Genomic DNA, 22,617 nt, shown 5'->3' on the forward strand with positions numbered 1-22,617 from the left:
TATGATCAGTTGACAGAGGAAGAGAAGACTAGGACCCGGTTCACAGATATTTCTGCAGGATATGCAGCCACCATGCAAAAGTGGAGAGCTGGAGCACTACAGCACCTTTCTAGGACATCCCTGAAGGACAGTGGTGAAGGAAAATCTTCCCAGGAGGCGGAACTTCCAGCAGTGTACCTGGTTATGCATTTGGCATGGAAGGAGACATGGCCAGATGTGCGATTATATACTGATTCATGGGCTGCAGCCAATGGTTTGGCTGCTGGATGGTCAGGGACTTGGAAGAAGCATGATTGGAAAATTGGTGACAAAGAAATTTGGGGAAGAGGTATGTGGATGGACCTCTCTGAGTGGTCAAAAACTGTGAAGATATTTGTATCTATGTGAGTCCTCACCAAAGGGTGCCCTTAGCAGGGGAGGACTTTAATAATCAAGTGGATAGGATGACCCATTCTGTGGACACCACTCAGCATCTTTCCCCAGGCACCCCTGTCATCACCCAATGAACCCATGAACTAAGGGGCCATGGTGGCAGGGATGGAAGTTATGCATGGGCTCAGCAATATGGACTTCCATTCACCAAGGCTGACCTGGCTACAGCCACTGCTGAGTGCCCAATTTGCCAGCAACAGAGACAAACACTGAGCCCTTGATATGGTACCATTCCTTGGGGGTGATCAGACTGCTACCAGGCGAGAGGTTGATTATATTGAACTTCTTCCATCATGGAAAGGGAAGAGGTTTGTCCTCATTTGAATAGACACTTACTCTGGATATGGGTTTGCCTATCCTGCATGCAGTGCTTCTGCCAAGACTACATCCGTGGACTTATGGAATGCCTCATCCACCATCATAGCATTGCCTCTGACCAAGGCACTCACTTTACGGCTAAAGAAGTGTGGCAGTGGGCTCATGCTCATGGAATTCACTGGTCTTACCATGTTCCCCATCATCCTGAAGCAGCTGGATTGATAAAATGGTGGAACGGCCTTTTGAAGTCACAATTACAGTGCCAACTAAGTGACAATACTTTGCAGGTCTGGAGCAAATTTCTCCAGAAGGCTGCGTATGCTCTGAATCAGCGTTCAATATCCTGTTGGTTCTGTCCCTCTAGAGAACCCTGACTAATATAATACTACAGACTATGGACTGGGTAATTTATAAGAAAGCACGTTTGTTTAACTCATGGTTCTGTATGCTGGAAAGCCCAAGAACGTGGCACTAGCATCTGGTAAGGGCCTTCTTGCTGCATCACATGTCAAGAGGGCAAGAGCATGCATGTCAGCTTAGGACTCTTCCTCTTCTTATAAAGCCACCAGTCCCATCATGGGTGCCCCATCTTGACCATATCTAATCCTAATTACCTCCCAAAGGCCATACCTCCATCAACATATAAATGTGTGAATTAAAATTTCAATATATAAGATTTGGGGGACATATTCAAACCATAGCAGACAGCATCTGCCTGTGGGAGATGGGCCATCTTTGAGGATTGCAAGGCAGAGATGAGATTTCATTCTCCATCCTGGAGCTCCAGATTGAGTCTTACAGGGGGAGAAACCAGGTTTTGAATGAGGAACCTTGCTGACATTTCCTAGGAACCTGGTCAGTGTCTGTCATCCCCGCTGCACCTGGGAAAGCTATTGGTGCTAGAAGGACATGAGCTGAGCAGGGAGGCTGCAAACATATGACCCAGAGCACTTGTGTTTCTTTGCTAAATTCTACCTGTGTTTGGATTTCCCCACCTCAAGTTATTTTGTTGTTAGAATTTTTTTTACTTATTTTTTTTTCTTCTTTGCCAGCAGGAAAATATGTGTTTCACATTTCTCTTGAATATTATTCTCTTCTTTCAACCAGAGGCAGGAGTGAATCTGCTTTTGTAGGGCCTGAAGCATACACAGTTTGGGAGTGGTCCACTTTAAGAAAAAGAATATTAAGGTTTTGACATAAAGATGACCACAAAAGTGAAACCATTAATTTAGAATGAGAAAAGAAGCCACAATATATTATAATATTATTAAAGCTGTCTTATGAAACATCATAAGACCTGGAAAAATATTACACCACTTTTATTTAATTAGCTACCTGGCTCTATAACGCCTCTTCCCTGACATTTTTGGCTCCATAGTCTGATCATTTCTTATGATGACAATTTAATAGAAAAAATCAAGATACTTCAGTCCTCTCTTGAGCATGGTTGTTTTACTATTGACAGTTAGGGAAAGTTTCTGTTAACTTCCCAAGTTAAAGTCTTAGGATTATTTTCAAACCTGGAAAATCTCCACTGGGCTCCCCTCCCGTGGTGCTATTACAGACACTTTCACTCTTCGCAATACGACAGCAGGTCGTGCCTTCAAACGCAGATGTTCTGATAAACTCTATTTCGTGTGATTCCCACCAAAGAGGAACAAAGCTGTGCAGCACATTTATAATGTCATGCCCTAAATTATGGAGTATATTCCTGATAGGAAAGAGCTTTAGCTTTGAATAGGCACCCGTGAGAACTAAATCTTCAGCTTGTGCTTTCATACCGGATGTTGGAAGAACTTTCTAGGAAGTAATTTCTGAATCTATACATTTCAAGCCTTGATTCTCCTCCCCTGCCCACATGCATCCTGTGTCAGGCACTGGAGGACACATCCGTGTTTCAATCATTTCCGTGTCCTTGTGCCTTTGTGTCTGACCTGGGTGAGTCAGCAGGTGGGCGGGAAGACTATTCCTGCATGCTGTTCCCATAGAGGGATGACTGGCAATTCACCACTGCATATGGTGGGGGGACTTTGAGCTGTAGTGTGACAAAGGGGAAGTGGAATGGCAGAGACAATGATCTTGGCCGTGAGCAGCCAAAATATCCTACCTGTGCACTTTACCAAAAATACGTGAAGTTCTTGCAAGGAGCTGAGCAGATGTGGAGCTTTGGGGTAGATGCTCTCGAGGCTGGAAAATAAAAAATTTTACTGAAATGTTCTAGTTTCTCAGAGGTCATGTTTCTGAGCTCTTACATTTCACCTCTGTTCCTAAAAAAGAGCTGTTTTTAATTTATTTTCTTTTTTGCACATTTTCTCATTTTTCTCCTTGTTTTCACAGTGGGCACTGTAGCTGGCCTCCCACATGCTGACATAAAGTACTTAGGATTTCAAAATTGTGTTTATTACTGTTGTTTAAAAAGTACAAAGTTTTCAAAAGTAAAATTCATTTAGGTGAGGGCGGGTGCGATGGCTCACGCTTGTAATTTCAGCACTTTGGGAGGTCGAGGTGGGTGGATCATTTGAGGTCAGAAATTCAAGAGCAGCCTGACCAACATGGTGAAACCCCATCTCTACTAAAAATACAAAAATTAGCCGGGCTTGGTGCCGCGCCGCCTGTAATCCCAGCAGCTCTGGAGGCTGAGGCAGGAGAATTGCTTGAACCCGGGAAGCAGACGTTGCAGTGAGTTAAGATCACGCCATTGCACTCCAGCCTGGGCGACAGAGTGAGACCCTGTCTCAAAAAAAAAAAAAAAGAAAGAAAGAAAGAAAGAAAAGAAGAAAAAAAAAGAAATTATTTAGGTGAGCGCAGCACAGAAATACAAGGAAAGAGCGGCTCCGCTTTCTGTCCGCGTGCAGGTGCGTCTTTCCCTCCCATCTGGGCTTCCTCTCGGCAGTGGCCGGTCTTTGGATTCCGGAGGTTCGTGAAGAGATGGTTCTGCAGGACTCAGAAAAGGAAGGTTAGCTCCCAGGGTTAAAACTTCAGCTGTTATGTCTTAAATCACCAGATTTTTTTAAAAAAATCAAACCTCAAGTATTTCTAAAATACTAGATACATCGAAAACTAGGACGCTGGGAAGTGTGTGTTTTCATAATTGCACCCATTGTCACTCCCATCTGATGACTCAGGGTGTTGGGTTTCGGCAGCATATCCACCTCCGCATGGCGTCCTACAGGAGCCCCGGCTTTGGGGCCAGCACACATAGGGCCTGGCCCAGCCTGTCCACTTACAGATGGTGACATTCGAAGTCACTTCCCCCTCTGCATGCCGTCTTATCCCCTGGGCAGTGAGGAGAACGGAAGAGTTCAAGGCCGCTGGGGTTCTATGGCTTTAGGTTAAAATTCAGGCTTCATTTTAAAATTGTGTTCCAACATTTCAGTGTCAACTTTTTTTTTTTTTTAACTTTCAGCACCAGCACAAAAGGGAACTTTCAGTAATTCCTTTTGCCAGCAAGACATGGATATTTTGCAGAAGTGTTGGCTCGACTGAGAAGGGTCTTGGGAGGCGAAGGAGCTGGTTCCTCATTCCCCTTCGGGGAAGGACCACAACTCAGTCCCTGGAAACAGAGAAAAGCATTTCCCATCTAAGAACCTTCAAACCAGAAGATTCCAGAATTCATTCATTCATTCATTTATGTATTTAACGATCATTTATTTAGCATTTATAGGTGCCACAGATGAGGCTCTGGGCATGCCAAGATTTGAGCCAGCCTGCCTGGAAGCCCCTCACAGCTATGGAGGAGGAAGGCCCTGACCAGTACAGTCCTTGCAAAGAGGGAGTGAGCATGCTGGCTCTCTGTGGGCCAGGTTTGGCTCTCAACATGTTCTGTTTGGCTTAAACAATGTTGTGCTGCATTCATTTTTAAAATTATGGAGTAGACGCCAACATTTAAAAATTTTGAAAATTTGCACGCATATGTGAATAGGCACTTCCCACATGCGTTTATGATCCAGATTTCTAATGGCTCCTTAAAAACTTAGGAGGTCTGGGAACAACTGAACCCACATTCCTGCCTCGCTATGATGGTCCAGTGCTGAGGGCCCTGCCCTATGGAATGGGCACATTCTTTTGCTCTTCATGGTCTCTACCACTGCCGAGGAAGGCCCGAGTCAGCCAGCCTGTGTGTTACCAGCCAGCCTCTGTGGGCGTTTGATGTGGTGATCTGTGGGTTAGAGCTGCACTGTCTAGTGGAAGTGTAATGCTAGCCATAGATGCAACAAACACATGTGATTTAAATTTCTAGGAGCCACATTTAAAAAAACAATAGAAAGAAATCATTAAAATTAATTTTAATAACATTATTTAACCCAATATGTCTAACATATGATGCAACCCATTTAAAAATCATTGAGATATTTGCCTTCTTCATTTTTTGAGATGGAGTCTTACTCCATTGCCTAGGCTGGAGTGCAATGGCAAGATCTCGACTCACTGCAACCTCCACCTCCCAGATTCAAGCGATTCTCCTTCCTCAGCCTCCTGAGTAGCTGGGACTACAGTTGTGTGCCACTGCGCCCATCTAATATTTTTGTGTGTATTCTTAGTAGAGACAGGATTTCGCCACATTGTCCGGGCTGGTCTCAAACTCCTAACCTCAGATGATCTGCCCACCTCGGCCTCTCAAAGTGCTAGTATTACAGGCATGAGCCACTGTGCCTAGCCTGCCTTCTTTTTTCATATCAAATCTTCAAAATCCAGTGTGTATTTCACTCTTATACCACATCTCAGCTCACATTTTATGTGTTTGAAAGTGATAAGTGGACAGTGGGCACAGGACAGGGCAGCTCAGGGTCCCAGCTTGGTATATGGAGGAGTGGATGAGCCACGGAAGGTTGGGTTGGAAAGAGGCTGAGGCCAAATTACCTGGGGCCATAAAGGAGGTGCTTTTTATACTTCTTTTTATCGATAATTAGAAGCCACTGGGAATCTGTTTGGGGCTCCAGGCCAATGTTTTAAAACTCTCCGTTGTAGCAAAACTTCCGCCTATCACATTGTAAATGTATTTACTCCTGGACTGCCTTGCATGTCTATGCAGAACAGCTGAACAGGAGCTCCCAGTGATTTCCAAACTGCTTCGCTGACAGTGCTGGGGGCTCCACGAGGGAACTGCGGAGCAGCGGCATGGGAGGAACATCACCAGGGGTGGCCTCATCAGTTTTATGTATTTCAGGTACATGCAAGATTGTAATGATAGAGTTTCACTGTTCATGTTTGAAAAACACTTCTCTATAACATAACCTCCAGAATATTTAACATATTCTCTTTAGTGTTAGCTGTTTAAGTACTTGGGGTGTTTCCCTACCCCTTTGTACATCTTTTATGGATCTTTTATGTACTTTAAAGTACTTTATGTACTTTAAATCAAGTTAAGAGGCCAGGCACGGTGGCTCAAGCCTGTAATCCCGGCACTCTGGGAGGCCGAGGTGGGTGGCCTGTAGTCCCAAGCTACTGGGGAGGCTGAGGCAGGAGAATGGCATGAACCCGGGAGGCGGAGCTTGCAGTGAGCCTAGATCGTGCCACTGCACTCCAGCACTCCAGCCGGGGCGACAGAACAAGACTCCGTCTCAAAAAATAAATAAATAAATAAATAAATAAATAAATAAATAAGAACAAGTAAGAACAACCTAGAGGGATTCATCACCATGTAACTTCACCAATCTCATGTTTAGTGAGTAATTATGGATCTCATTGTACAATTACAAGCTGTTTTAAATTACTGTTAAACCCCTTTTTAAATTACATAAATCAGGGCAATATCTTTTGTAGACATTAATTTTCTAGAAGAGAAAAAATTGACTGTGAAGAAAGAATTTGCCCCAAACCTTTCTCCAAAGTAACCACCAAGGTTGTTCACTCTCCTCCCCAAACACATTTCTAAGTTGATCTCTTAGCAAAGGAAAAGAGCTTTTGATTTTCATGACTTACATGACATTTAACAAATGTCTCTGCCTCCAGACTGTGCCGGTCTCTGACCTGACTGTACATGTGGCTGGTTCTGGCTGTGTGGTGAGGAGGGGGTTTACTAAGGAACATGATCTCCACTGCCCTGATGACGGACTGCTTGGAAGAGTTTATTTGCCCACATGGCTGAGTTGCCTGGTCTCTCTTCTTCTTCCTCTTCTCCTCACATGCTTTCTTTTTATTTTAATTGATAATTGATCATTCCTTACTTGCCAATCTGCAGAAACATTTTATGATCATTCCAACCACAACTGCACAGCACAAAGTGGTTTCTTTTAATGAATTCCTTCAATGTGAATCTTATATGTCCGGGCAAAGTCGGGGACAGAACCCCACCCAAACTTGGAAATACTGGCCAAGGAATTCCACAGGGTGTGTTCAACTAAAGGGTTGTGTTACAGCCTTCTGTGAACTCCATTAGTATCCTTCGCCCTCTTCTGAAAAGGCAGAAGAGGAAGCCAGATGTGTTTGTGAAGTAATGATGGCTCACGCAGCAAGGATGGGAGGAAAAGCATGCCTGAGAGCCAGAAAGACTCAGATGGGACAAAGGCTGTGCCCCAGACACAGGTGCTCAATGCATTCCACTAAATACTCACTAAGAGGATGATTAATCCAGGACAGGCACACAGGGCATTCTTCAGAAAGGGGCTCCAAGACCAAGGGATCTGTTCTAGAGGGAAGCATAGGGAAGACACGAGATGGCGCTCAGATGTGCATCACACCCCACAAACAATTCCCAGCTAGACTCTGTCAACTCCACGCCTTTGCCCTTGCTCAAGAGAGTGTAGAAGAATCAAGTGAGAGTGATGTTATTATAGAGATAGCTTTGCCTCAACTCAAACTGTCTTGAAAAAGGAAATCATTTATAAACTTCACTACCTTACTATCATTCTATCACATTCCTCATAAATGATCTGAACATCCATGTCTTTCAGCAGCAAATTCAAGGGCAAAGCAGACTCTAAGCATCCCAGAAGGAAAATACGGCATATTAAGTGGGGGTAATTATGGAAAGTTTAATACTGTGATTACTTGCAAAATGAATTGATAAGCTTAAAAGAAGCCAACGAAGTCCAGTGAAACACCACAGTGCTAGTGACAGTAAGAGCTTTTGTCATCCCTGAACCTGAAATGACAAGGGCAGGGAGTGAATCCTTTCTACCAGAATCCTGAGACACAGGTGGGTCCCCCAGATCGGGGGTGGGGGATCTACAGCCTTTGCCTGAGTCACTAATACCCTTCAACCCAGCTCTTTCCATCTTCTGATTTTCTGCTCATAAGTGCCATTGAAAAACCATTTCAGGGTAAGGGAATATATTGAAGCAGTCCCCAGAGTTCAGCCTTCATGGGCACAGAGAGAGGGGCAGTGGGTCAGAGGGCAAAGGGAAAATGCCCAGCATAGGTATCAGTTACCACAGGATGAAGCTGTTCATCTGTTACAGGACAGAGATCCAGGGCGACTACGGTTGCAGATTGAGTCATGAGAATCTACAGATGAAGAACTGACCTGTAGGTTTAGTTATCAGGATTAGAAGCATTTAAAGAGCATGGGGTTAAGAAACCTGTTGCTATAGCTGAAATAGGGGGCACAATTCAAGGTGCTGAGATTTCATGGGACCCTGAGGTATGTTTAGAAGGCTGAGGAACTCAAATGCCTCTAGGCAGGGGTCTCATCAGAGCATGGAGGTTGACGAGTCACAACCAGTGGGAGCGTGAAGGAGAACAGTCCCGTCTGTGAGCTCAACTGTAATCTGTACATCTTGGTACAGGGTAAGGTTGAAAGCCCATTCATCTAACTCAGGCAGCAGTGTGGACTATAATAAATAGGGAAGGCCAAGTTGCAAAAGCCATAGGATTCTATGTCTGAACTTGAAAGCCATACTCTGGGTATATAAACATACAAAAACACACATGTTTATAGAGCTGGAAAATCACAATAATGTATCCATTTTTTTTTCTGAAGGCTTAGTAAAATAAATGGAATCTTTGTTCAGACACATTTTTCTTGGTAAAGTGACACACGTGCACAGGAATATATAAGCATTCACAACAATTTGAGGTTTGCCATGATATTTTAACTCTGTAAAAACTTAGAACAGCTCTACCTTGAGGGCACCACGTTTACCATGCAACCGTGTATTTACAGAAACCTATCTGGGGAGGGTCTATCCTTCAATAAGAGAACCAGTCATGAATGTGTCATGCTTGGGTATAGTCACCCAACAAGTTCTTCCTGCCCATTGCACATTCAAAATCAATCCACTGACACCATGGCATTGCAGTAGAGAAAGTGTTTAATTAGCATGAAGCTAGCTCACATGGGAGAACTGGAGTTATCACTTAAATCAGCCTCCCTGAAGGTTTGGAGCTTAGGGTTTTTATGGACAATTTGGTGGATGGGGGCCTGGGGGCTGGGTGCTGCTGATTGGTTGGGGATGAAATCATAGGGGTGTGGAAAACTGTCCTCACGTGTTGAGTCTGCCTCTGAATGGGGACACAGGCTCAGTTGAATCATGAATCATGACTCTGGGTGGGGTCACTCTGGAAGATATCTCAAAAAAAAAATCTTAGGTTCTATGATAGTGATATTATCTATTGGAACAAATGGGAAAGTCACAAATCTTGTGACCTCTAACCACACAGCTCCAGAATAGTAAGAGATTATAGAATTTATGCCTATCTCATGCTACTGGTGTATCATTGGTAGTAGGCCCTGTCAGTTGAAGGAGCAAGGAAAGGTTTGCTTTGATATGGTATGGCTCTGTGTCCCCACCCAAATCTCACCTTGAATTGTAATCCCCATAATCCCCACATGTCAAAGGCTGGACCAGGTGGAGGTGACTGGATCATGGGGGCAGTTTCCCTCATACTGTTCTTGCGATAGTGAGTTCTCATGAGATCTGATGATTTTATAAGCATCTGGCATTTCTCCTGCTTGCGCTCATTCCATCCTGCTGCCCTGTGAAGAAGGTGCCTGCTTCTCCTTTACCTTCCACCATGATTGTAAGTTTTCTGAGGCCTCCCCAGCAATGCAGAACCATGAATCAATTAAACCACTTGCCTTTATAAATTAAAAAAAAAAAATTATGCCTATCTTATCAGAATTCAGGCCCCTTTTATAATCCTCACCTTGGCCCTTCATTAGTTTTACAAATGTGATTTAGCTTTGGGAAAGACTATTATCATCTTTGCTTTGAGGTAAAACTATAAATTCCTCCCAAAGTGAGCTTGGCCTATGCCCAGAAATGATCAAGAACAGTTTGGAGATCAGAAGCAAGATGGAGTCAACTATGTCAGATTTCTCATACTGTCATAATTTTGCAAAGACAGTTTCAAAGGTGCATTGCTTCCTCCAGAAGTCAGGGACTTGGATCAAGTGAAGCTTTCTACCTGGGCAATGAGATCCCTCACATACATGATATCCTTAGTAGAATTCTATGGCTATTGTCTTTGGAGACTGTGTTTAGGATAGTTATGATCTTTTGCTATATTTTCTTAGGAAAAATATTTTTTTAAGTTAATCATAGAACACTTCAACCAAAAAACCTTTTAGGAAAATGAGAAATGTCTTTAATAATAAAGACACCAGTGAGCTACATAATGAACTCATAACACATATTCAATCACTTGTGAACTCTTTTGTAGGGCTGTTGAAATTGACTATGCTATATGAAATCAACATGCTGGAACATAATAATGAGGACAATGAGGCACTCAGTGAAATCACCAATATCAACAGACAACAGAATATTATCCTAAGATGTTGTTGTAGGTTACATTGTGCCCCACAAAAAGAAGTACTGAAGTCCTAATCCCCGGTTTCTGTGAGTGTGGCTTTATTTGGAAATAGAGTCTGTGAGATGTAATCAAGTTAAGACAAGGTCATTGTGAATTAGGTATCCAATAATTGATGTTCTTATGACAAGAGGAGAGAGAGATTTGAATACAGACACAGAGACACAAACAGAGGGAAGAAGGCTGGTGACCGAGTCCTCGGCCCCCATCTCCTATGCCTACACAGAGGAGGTAACAAAACTCACTTCTATTGCATGTGTGAGTCTTCTGATAAATCCATTCAAATGTTGCTTCCATATAACAACTACCTTTTTTAAGAGTAAAAATTCCACAAGAGATAAGCATTTAAGTAGTATTGATCCTTTTTACCATTCTTTTCTCATTTTCCCCCCATTACGCTTGAAAGAATTTGTATAAGATTGACAAAAAAATTAATCTAGCTATAGATTTCAGCCCCAGGCTTGTGGGATTATTAAGTGATGAGAACCTTTGTCGTAAGAAATATTTTCTCATTAAAAAAGGAAAGGGAGAATTTAAAAAGATCTCATCTCTATCTTTAGAGCTCTTTGTAATCATCAAGTATCACGATCATCAGCCCCTGGCAAACATCTGGTCTGCCTTCACTTAAGGATCCTTTGCAATTACCTTGAGGACAAGAAGATTGGCCCTGATGGAAAGTGAATTGCTTATAAGATCCAGTCAATGAAAGAAAAAGAGAAAACTGTACTTCAGTTCAGGAACTAGAATAAAGTTTCCAAAAAACATACTGATCTCACATTCAGTGAGGCGTCCTCCTTGGGCAGTGTTTGGTTCAGCTCTGTCCTCTCTCAGGTCACATGTTCCTTGGGCTAGCTTTGCCCACTCCGTCCCTGCAAACTATTTCCCCTCTGGGAAGCCCCTGACTCCTGAAGTGTGCTCCTGCCTAGAAGAATGGTTCCCAAGACTCCACTCCCCCATCCCAAGGAAAACCAGCAATTATTTGCAGGCTACTTTTTTCTAAACCTGCTTCAGATATTGGGAGTGTGTTGGCTTTTGTAGTTTCTTGATAGCAGCTGGAGGTGCTGCGCAGAATGCAGAAGTAACTTCTTCCTCAAGCTGAGGCTCCAGCTACGGTAGAAAAGGCAGCTGCTAGTAGAATCTGCTCCCTCCAGCCTTTGTCTGAGGTTTCAAGACAGCTGTTTCAGTCCTCAGACATGTTCCTGATGTGTTTACACAGCTTTCCCTGGTTGTGCTCAAAGACGGCAACCCTGCCCCCATCGGATCCCCCTTGGGAGGCCAGGACACCCATGGCCATGATGAGGGTGAGGGTGAAGGCCCTGCACAGCAGCAGGGAGCATCAGCTTGCCATCAGCACCAGGCCCACCACGCTTCCCTCATATAGGCGCATGTTGGCTTTTGTGCTTTCTTGGTAGCAGCTGAAGACAGAGCACATAATGAAGAAGTAGCTTCTTCGCCAAGCTTTCTTTCCACATCCCTCTGGAGCCACAGACAACCTGGGGCCTTCTGAGCCCTCTCCTAGTACAGGGAAGTGTGGTGGGCCTCCTGCTGATGGCAAGCTAATGCTCTCTGATTCTGGGGAGAAGGGACTTTCTGGGTGAGGACTTGCTGAGAGGCTCATGGGAGTGAAACAGTGGATTCATGTCCACCTGCAATATCATAAGGTACAGTATCTAACAAACAATAATTACAACAGACCTAGCTGCAACATACTCCTGTACCAAGCAAAACAACCAGGATGGCAAACTGCCCCCAGAATAGCTTCGTATTTTATTTGTTGGTTTACTTGTATTTTATTTTTTGCCTGTATGTTATTTTCACTTGGCTGATGCAAATGTATATTTGTATGCTCTTTGAGTTTCTATAAAAGATATAGGTCCAAATGGGGGGGTTATTGCAAGGACACAAAAGGGACAAGAAGCCACATGGATGTCAGCTACTGATGAGTCACTCTGATCCTCAGGGCTTCCAGGACAGGGACTAAGAATGCTTCATGGAGAAGCAGAGCGGCAGCTCACGATTACTGAGGCACACACAAGTCACGCAGCCTGTGGTTTGCTGTGGCATCATCCATACCAGGGAGGAGGGCCTGGATGGGTTGCTTTGCCATGACCCATTGTGAGTGCCCCTTTAGGCAGCTTCATCCAAAGCCAAGACACCCTGCTTGGTTCCTAGTTGACCTTGACTTGGGCGCCTGTAAGGCGTGGCTCAGGGATGGGGCTGTTTCCACATGTGGCTTTGTGTGACAAGGATCATGGGAGCAAAAAGCACTATTGGGGTAGCTTTCCCCAGAAGGCACCCACATTTAGTGGGTACTTCTATTCTAGTACTTTCCATACTTCTAAAGAACTTAATTCTCATAGCAAACATAGAAGTTAAATATCACTATGGCAGTTTTAAATACGAAAGATGTAGTTTTCTTCCAGGTATTTGGTCACTTGTGGGGCACCTGGGATTTAAACCAGGATCTGGTCTTATTCCAAAGACCACACCATCAAGCACAATGCAGAGCTGCAGGAAAGCTTTGCAGACTGATGTGTCCTTGTCACCACCTCACAGTAATTCATGATTGTAAACCCCCCATGGAATTAACTCATGATTAATTCATTCCGTTCTGTGAAGCAGGAACAAATCTTCATGGTCACAGGCTGGAGTGGGCAAAATGTAACTTTGATTTTCAGAATTAGATTCATTTCTGGTTCTGAGCCCTATCCGGTTAAAAACTAAACACATCCAGACGTGACTCGTCTCTAGTCACGTCTGGGAATCTCAGTCAAATGCCGTGATTCTGTGCAGTTTGGGGTTTAAAGCCCAGTCTTGGCATCACTTCCCCTTGTCCCTGTCTTCCCCCTGGATCATGCCAGCATGAGCCCTGCAAATGGGGATGGGGGCGTCCCTGTCTCAGTCTCAATCTGCTTCTGTCCACAGGGTCCTGGTGTAGCTCACCCTGTCTGGTTCTTGTCACCAGGGTGGACTGTGACAGGTGTGAGGCTCTATCCCGTGCTGACTGGACAACCTGGCAGAGTGAATTGCACCTGGATTTGAGACCTCAGAGCCAGAGAGAGGCCCTTGTGCTCCTGAAATGCATCTCTGCTCAGGCCAGAGAGATCAGCACTCTTTCTCTCTCTCGCTTCATCTTTCCCCTCCTCTTTTCTTCCCCCAGCCTCCAACTTCCGTGCACCACATAGGATCATGGAAACTCCCAGAAGCTTCTTTCCACAGCCCTCTGGAGCCACAGACAAGCTGGGGCCTCCTGAGCCCTCTCAAGCTGTTCCACATGCTAGGGACGGAGAGCAGATTTGCTGACCCTTCAGGCTGCACCCTAGAAGCACAGCACTGGTCCTTGTCTCCCTCAAATCTGGATTCCATACATTTCAAGAGGGGTTCCAACAAGTGCCTCCACCCCCGCAGCTCTGCTCCTGCCCTAGTACTTGGACTGAGAATCCCCTTCCCTGGCTCATGTCTCACTCCCTTGTTCCATCCTCAGCTCTTGGGCCCCTTCCCAGCTCAAGGAACTTTGATCGAATCTGGATTCCAGGAGGGAAGGCAGGGAAACAGCTCTCGAGCCTCCTCTCCTTTCAAAGCTTTCTGTCTTGTACCTGGCTCAGTGGCTCCTGGAGTTCACAGTGAAGCATGCTCCATTTTTTATTTCTGGCCCAAAAGTAGGGGCTTGTCCTGAGCTGGCTGTACAGGCTATGGAAGGGAAGGGCAGGGACTGTGCTGGTGTCAAAGAATCCTACAGTAGGGGCAGGGCAAGGGGCGGGCAGGTAGACCGTGGCTAGCTTCCGCTCTTTATCCAGGTCGCTGCTGAAATCACCACTCATCAGAGACCCTGAGTACCCTGAATAACACAGATCCCTTCACAGCCAACCATCAATCTCTATCCCTAAACGCTGTGTTATTTTATTTTTCTTCATAGCATGTATCACCTGCTAACATATTTATTTGTGTACTTGTTAATTATCTATTCCTCATTACCACCCAACCAGTCCCCTTCACCCCTAACCACAGCCAACTACTAAAATAGCATCTCCTTGAGGGCTGGACTTCCTTATGTTCACTGCTGAATCTCTAGCACCTAGAGGAATACTAAGTATCATATCAACTCTCCATATACATTTATTGAATGAATTGATGAATTCACTAAAACCCCCAAACTCTCTCACTTAAACTGGTTTTATAATAAGACTAAGACCTAGTCTTAGTCTTACAAAATTTCTGTTAGAGACATGCTGCTGTTTGTACAATTCACTGCCCCAAGTACACCAGCACCCGAGCGCTACCTGTGAGCACTCAAAAGGGAAAGGAGGCGAGAGTCTCCTTCCTTCCTCACTGCATCAGACTCAGGGCCATCTTCACCTCCCTGCCACACTGCAGTAAAAGAGATCAATAGCCAAACTCAGTTGTGGTCTATGTGTTTCCATGGTCCAGCAGCATCCAAAGGACTTAACATGGAGTAAGTGACAGAAATAAACAGTTAAGGGAAAGCATAGAAAACTCTGGAGATGGGGTTAGGGGAAAGGAAGTTATTAGCAATCTAGCTGGGAGTCTGAAGAGTGCAAGGTCATCATTTACCATTTCTTAGCCAAATATTCTTTCCCATGCTCTTAATAGAAACAACATCTCCAAGCCAGTATTGTTGTCAATGGCTTACTCAAGGATTATCTATCCATTTCCATGGTAAATACAGTAAATGTGGAAAAATAAAGCATTCCAGTTTGAATAATGGAATTAATTTCTCTCTGTTGATAACATTTTGCATAGTTTTAAAGATAATGGAATAATGGTTTGACCATGCAAAAATGCACCACATAATCGTAGTTGCCAAAGATCCACTATTTCAGACACACAAACACTCAGAAGTAGCTAAGTGGAAATGGTGATATGTGAACATCAAGAAAAGTCCTATGCCAAGGAAGCTCTCTGCTGGAATTGGGTTGGTCTCCACAAATTTCTTGTTATTTCCTTTGACTCTTCCAGTTTTTAGCTTAGCACAGATTCCCAAAGTGGATCCTAATATTTGCTTGGCTACTAGCTTTCAACACCCAGTTACTCTGTAACTCTGGCTGGCCCTTTTGTCTTTGCTCTTGTAGTCAATTCTGGCTTTGACTTTCCACTGCTGCTTCTCCAATACGTGTTTTATGATGCCCAGTAATCTTGTGTGTGCAATAATGATATGGTTATCCATGCTCCACTTGACCTTGGCTTTTCAGAGTAATCTTCATAAGCAAGTTTAAATCCTCCCTATTGGCAGCTAATGCTTCTCTGGGGACATGTGGGAGTACCTGTACATTGTGAGTAGCAAACCAAATGTTCAGCATTCATTGAATTTCATTTTCAACTAAGTAAAATTGATATCAAAGATGATAAGGTGTATATGGAGACAGGCATGATTACTCCCATGCATACTTTTGACATTAACATTAAATTAAATGTGGTAATAATAAAGTATTAGTAATATTTTTACACCACCGTCTGGCAGACAGGCTGAATCTGGGGTGAAGGAAGTAATTCCAGTCTCTGGAGAACACAGTGGAGGTGCTTGTTCAGCAGGAGGGTGGAGAGAAGAGGAAGGAAGAAAGGTAGAGTGGAATCTCCAAGCAGAAGGACTGGAGCCCAAGTAATAACCACCAGGAAACACCAGCAGCTACAAGTGTGCTGACCAGGCCCTGAAATGGGCTTGCCACTGTGACTGTGAGGTACTGGACATTTTTTCAGAGGTTGAGGTGGAAGGGTCTTAAAAATTGTGAAGTATTTTAAAATAACTACTCTCTTTCTCTCCTACAATTAGATACCTCAAGTCAAATCTGATTCTCCACCTTCTGTTAAAATTCTGGAGGAGACATGGAGCTTTTGTCATTCTTAGCTTCTCTCCAGGGGAGGGAAGAGACATTTGTAAACTAAAAGGAAAGTTCTCTGCCATGGCAGCATGGGAGATCAGACACACTTCATTAAAACCTCCTCCCTTGATAACCACAAGTAGAGTCTCTTTCCTAAAGGATAAACAGAAACCAGCCCTTTATATCAACCAGCCAGCCGCCTGATGCTGCCCCTCCGTTTTTGCCTGATAAAAGACCACCCACCATGGAGTGATTCTGGCTAGTCTATGGCACAGTAAGGGTTTTTGTGTCCTCTGCATTACCTTTTGACATCGGAGGCCAAAACTCCGCCTTCAGATCATGCTAACAGAATTTTTTTGTACATGGGACCCATACAGAAGCATAAAGCTCAATTGCATATACATACATTTCTCCTTTCATAAATATTTATGATTTCTCCTATAGCTTATTGAATATGTATATTTGGCCACCTCATTTAGCATAAATTCCTGTTCCCTTTGCCCCTCTCTCAAAGTATCTGTTTTTGGCTTCCAACCAGAGGCTACAGTTCCCAGCCTGTCAGAATGGCTACCCTGCAGGCTGTAGCCCTTTATGAGAAATAAAGTTTTCCTTTCCAAATGTATGAGCCTTGTCATTCTTCAGTTGACACATTCATGACCCCCTTTCTGTCATGAAAAGAGGTTGTTACTCCATCTAAAGATGAGAAAACTCCTGGCATCAGCACATGCTCCAAAAACTCTGTGCTGGAAGATAAGTAAACAATGAGAACATAGATATACTAGAAATACTGGCCCATTAATGTATTAGAGCCTGAGCTCTCAAGCTCAGACCTAGAGACTGAGAGGATTACAAAAGTTTGTCACAAGTTTGGCTTGTTCTTTCAAGAGGAGAGACAAAAAGTGTTACCTAATTAGCTGGCTCCAGGACTTCTTAGGCACCTGCCCACTCATGCCAGGTTACCAACTACCACCAGGCATTATGCCAGACTTGGCTTAATTCATCTTTGGAATTGCCGCTGAATATAAATTGTAGTTAATTGTGAGCTAAACTAAATGAGTGCATGAAGTTGGGGTTATAATAAAAAGAAAACTAAATATGAACCTCATGGGCACTGGAATGAAGTCAAATTAAATATGAATTAAACACCAGAGCAGACCTGCTCCACTCACCCTTCTTGATCTTTTTTTTTTTTTTTTTTTTTTTTTTTTGTAGAGACAAGGTCTCACTATGTTGCCCAGGCTGGTATCAAACTCCTGTACTCAAGCAATCCTTTTGCCTTACCCTCCCAAAGTTCTGGGATTACAGGCATGAGCCATCACATCTGGCCACTCTTCTTGATCTTCTTATAATTGATCATGAATCAAGTTGAATCTTCAAGTAAGGATTTCGGATCCCAGGTGCCACTGAGTTAGAAGCACTGCTATCCTGCATGACAAGGCTGAGACTGAGGCAATGCTTCTCTCTAATGAGGTAAGTAACAAGAGACAACCTGAAATCAGAAGTCTTTCAATTCACACACTGTTGAAAGCAGCTGAAGAAAGAGAAAAGGCTTTATTACAGGTTGAATTGTGTCCTCTTACTCCCCCAAATTCATATATGTGAAGTCTTAACCCCCTAGTACCTCACAATGTAGCGTTAATTGAAAATAGAGTCATTGCGGATGTAATTACGTTGAGATGAGGTCACATTGGAGTAGCGTAGGTTCCTAATTTAATATGACTGGTTTTATAAAAAAAGACTGTCCTGTGAAAAGAATAAGGCACATACAGAAGGAAGACTATGTGAACACACAGAGAGAACACCATCTTTACAAGCCAAGCAAGGAATGCCAGAGATTGCCAAGAAACCACCAGAAGCTAGAGCAGAGACATGGAACAGATTCTCCCTCATGGCCACAAAAGGAACCAACCCTGCCAACAACGTCATCTCAGACTTCTTGCCTCCAGGCCTGTAGGACAATACATTTCTGTTAAGTCACCAGTTTATGGTTTTGTTTTTTTTTGTTTTTGTTTTTGTTTTTTTTTTTTTGAGACAGAGTCTCGCTCTGTCGCCCAGGCTGGAGTGCAGTGGTCAGATCACAGGTCACTGCAAGCTCCGCCTCCCGGGTTCACACCATTCTCCTGCCTCAGCCTCCCGAGTAGCTAGGACTACAGGCGCCCGCCAACTCGCCCGGCTGTTTTTTTGTATTTTTTAGTAGAGACGGGGTTTCACCGTGTTAGCCAGGATGGTCTCGATCTCCTGACCTCGTGATCCACCCGTCTCAGCCTCCCAAAGTGCTGGGATTACAGGCTTGAGCCACCACGCCCGGCCTGTTTTTGGTATTTTGTTATGGCAGCCACAGGAAATTAATACAGGACCAGTATGAAAAGGCAAAAAAAAGCAGCCACATCCTTGGTAGAGTCTAACACTGTAACCTAGTCAGATCCCCTTCCTAACATAAAGCATTCAGCCTGGGGGTTAGAGTTGAAGGTTGGTGCTGGAAAGGAGTACAGTGTAATTTGATATATATATTTGAGCTATTCCTTGAACTTGAGCTATTATTTGAAGTTCTTTCCCTGGTGATTCTTTGTACTCATGACTTTATGACTTTTCCCACCATTGGTGGTGTCAATGGCATTATCATTATCATCATTATTGTTATTATTACTACTATTATTTTGAGACACAATCTCACTCTGTCATCCAGGCTGGAGTGCAATGGCATGATCTTGGCTCACTGCAACTTCCACCTCCTGGGTTTAAGCGATTCTCCTGCCTCAGCCTCCTGAGAAGCTGGGGTTACAGGCTCCCGCCACCATGCCCAGTTAATTTTGTATTTTTGGTAGAGATGGGGTTTCACCATGTTGATCAGGCTGGTCTTGAACTCCTGACGTCAGGTGATCCACCCACCTCAGCATCCGAAAGTGCTGGGATTACAGGCGTGAGCCACCACGCCCAGCCGTCACTGGCATTCTTTATACAGAGCCGTCTGTATAAAGGAGAAGGGGTGATTAGCCAAGAGTAGAGTCAAATTCTTGGCTCTGAGTTTCTATGGCAGAGACAGCAGTATTGAAAGCCATGGCTTTTAAATGGCAAGAGCTGAGGGTTTGGGGGAAATTTTTATTTTGGGGTTCATAAGCTTGATCCTGATTACAAGGAGGCAAAAGATCTAGAGAAATGGGGGCATAAAATATATGGGAATGAAGTGGGGAAGAATGGATGGTGCTGCACAGTCTTCCCACACAATAGGAGGTGGAAATATTTGCCAGTGATTGGAATAATAGTGCCAGATGTGGGTTGGTCTGAACTTAGATGCTGGTGAATTCTCAGGGAGGGGACTCTACCCTGCCTTGCTTTGGTAAACCCCTAATGATGGGAGAATGAAGTTGGAGGTAGAGGGACTAGCGTTGGGGTCTCTCACTTTGTCTCTGAATGCAGGCCTTCTGAGGAGTCCGCTACACCGCATGGGGAAGCTTCAGCAGAATACAAGTGGCTGATTGAAGTACTGAGGCAGAAGGAACTGGAGAGTCTCCCACCCCCAAATTCCCCATGTAACCCACCATGGAAAGGATACAGAAATTCCCTGTTGCCCTGAAAGTGGTGCAGAGATCCCTGGTTGGTTATATCTCATACTAAAAGTACACATCTTTCTATGATTCAATGTGATCAGAGGAGAAAGAGCTTGAGCAAAGGATGAGTATACCAAAAATTAACTCAAGATGGATTAAAGACTTAAATGGAAAACCCAAAACCATAAAAACCCTAGAAGAAAACCTAGACAATACCATTCAGAATGTAGGCATGGGCAAATACTTCATGACAAAAATGCCAAAACCAATTGCAACAAAAGCCAAAAGAGACAAATGGGATCTGATTAAACTGAAGAGCTTCTGCACAGCAAAAGAAACTATCATCGGAGTGATCAGGCAACCTGCAGAATGGGAGAAAATTCTGGCAATCTACACATCTGACAAAGGTCTAATATCCAGGATTACAAGGAACTTAAACATATTTACAAGAGAAAAACAACCCCGTCAAAAAGTGGGGAAAGGATATGAACAGACACTTCTTAAAAGAAGACATTTATGAGGCCAAAAAACATGAAAAAAAAAAAGTTCAACATCACTGATCATCAGAGAAATGCAAATCAAAACCACATACCATCTCATGCCAGTCAGAATGGTGATTATTAAAAAGTCAGGAAACAACAGATGCTGGAGAGGCTGTGGAGAAATAGGAATGCTTTTACACTGTTGGTGGGAATGTAAATTAGTTCAACCATTGTGGAAGACAGTATGATGATTCCTCAAGGATCTAGAACCAGAAATACCATTTGACCTGGCAATCCCATTACTGGATATATACCCAAAGGAATAAAAATCTTTATACTATAAAGACATATGCACATATATGTTTATTGCAGCACTATTTACAATAGCAAAGACATGGAACCAACCCAAATGCCCACCAATGATAGACCACCATGGCACACATATACCTATGTAACGAACCTGCACATTCTGCACATGCATTCCATTTTTTTAGAAGAAATTAAAGAAAAAGGATGGTTATACAAAATACAGGCTTAGAAGGAATTTTTTTTTTTTATTTCAAGGACCCTCCACTATTCATTTGGTTCATGTGGATCCATTGCTCATCAAAGGGGCCATGATCCATAATACCTCACCGTCTGGGAAAGCAGAAATACGTTTTGTTTTGTTTTGTTTTGTTTTCTTCTTAAGACCCAATTGGCAAAGCACAGGCCGCAGTTGGCTGCACATGATCATTCATGGAGTCTTTCATCGTGCTTGCTGGAGAACAAGAACAGGAGTGGGAGCAGGAGCCACAGAAAAGGGCTGTTCATGCATGTGTCCCTATGGCTTACAGCATAGTTCCTGATGTGGCCTGGTTCTTTGTAAGCTTCAGAACAGCACGAACTCAGATAGGATGGATCACACTCACCAATCTGCCACCTCCCTAATCGACACAGGCTGGGGGAGCTAAGTGTGTGTGCATGAGGAATAACATGATATGGTGCCCATTCCAGAGATGGGGAAAAGGCTGTCTTTTAGACTTTCATCTCTGGGTCTCCATTTTGTTTCTTGGTTAATGGGTACAAAAATAGAGTTAGATAGAATAAATAAGTCTTCCTCTTTCCCCGCACCTTCATAGACCTCCTTCACACATTTGAGGTTGGCTGGACATACTCACTATAGAATGGATCCAAACATTCCCAGGTGACTTCAGCAACCCGCTTACCCTATCCTCCAATGGGTAGACTTTTGTCATTGTTACCTTTCCTTGTTGTATCCTCATTAAAGCATCTGCATACCACTCCTCTCACCTACTCATCAGTTTATTCAGATGACAGTAGATCTACCCATCTAAGTGTTCCACCAACCAGGGATCTCAGCACCACTGCAAGTGGGCAGGTTCTTGGGTCCCCGGGCAGCCAGCATGGCTTGAGTGATGGCATCAGCAATGGTGGGAAAACACTCTGGGTCTCAAATGGTGTGTACTGGTGTTGGCTGTGACTGTTATAGGCTGAACTGGCCAGTCTCTGAGCCCATAGGTAGCACATACATGTAGGTGCCAGCTGTGGTGGTAGTAAGGGGGTGGGTAGGCCCAACATCAGGCACCTGGGAGGGATCCTCAGATGCCAACAGTAGTGAAGACCCCTGTACTGTGTGATTTGGCACGGAAGGGGCAAAGCCAGGAGGGGTGGCCTTTTACTCAGGCCTCTTGGTAGTGTGTGTAGGCACCTGCTGTGGTAGGCAGGGGTGGGGCAATTTCCAGGCTTCCCAACAGAATGCTTGGGTGGGAGACGGAAGCAGCTGTGTTGTGGCCCTGCCACTGGAAAGGGTGGTGCTGCCTTCAGTGGTGGCAGCCTATGCCTGGGTACGGGGAACACTTGTGCCTCAGTCTTGGTGGTGACAGCCTCAACCCTGGTGGAAGCCCACGTTTTACTTACATCTCAACCCAGGCACCACTCGGCCCCAGGACAGCGCATAGTCTACCGTGAGCTGGGCCCTCAAAATGGCACCTTGCTATAACTGCTTAGAACTTGTGGGGAGTGTGGGACCCAGAGAAAACTTCCTTGCTGAACCAGTGCAGTCACATGGTATCAGGTAGCTCTCTATGTTAATTTCAGGTTTTGCAGGGATCTAGGGCTCTCCTACGGTTAGGACTGCAGAGGTCCATGATGGGAATATGGACTGCGGGGGGTTTCTCATTTGCCCTTTTCTCACACCAAGAAGTCACTCCTAACTCCTAGCTAATCCTGACTGAGCAGGCTGCC

This window comes from Macaca fascicularis, chromosome 4 (assembly GCF_037993035.2).
Source record: "Macaca fascicularis isolate 582-1 chromosome 4, T2T-MFA8v1.1".
NCBI classification, from domain to species: domain Eukaryota; kingdom Metazoa; phylum Chordata; class Mammalia; order Primates; family Cercopithecidae; genus Macaca; species Macaca fascicularis.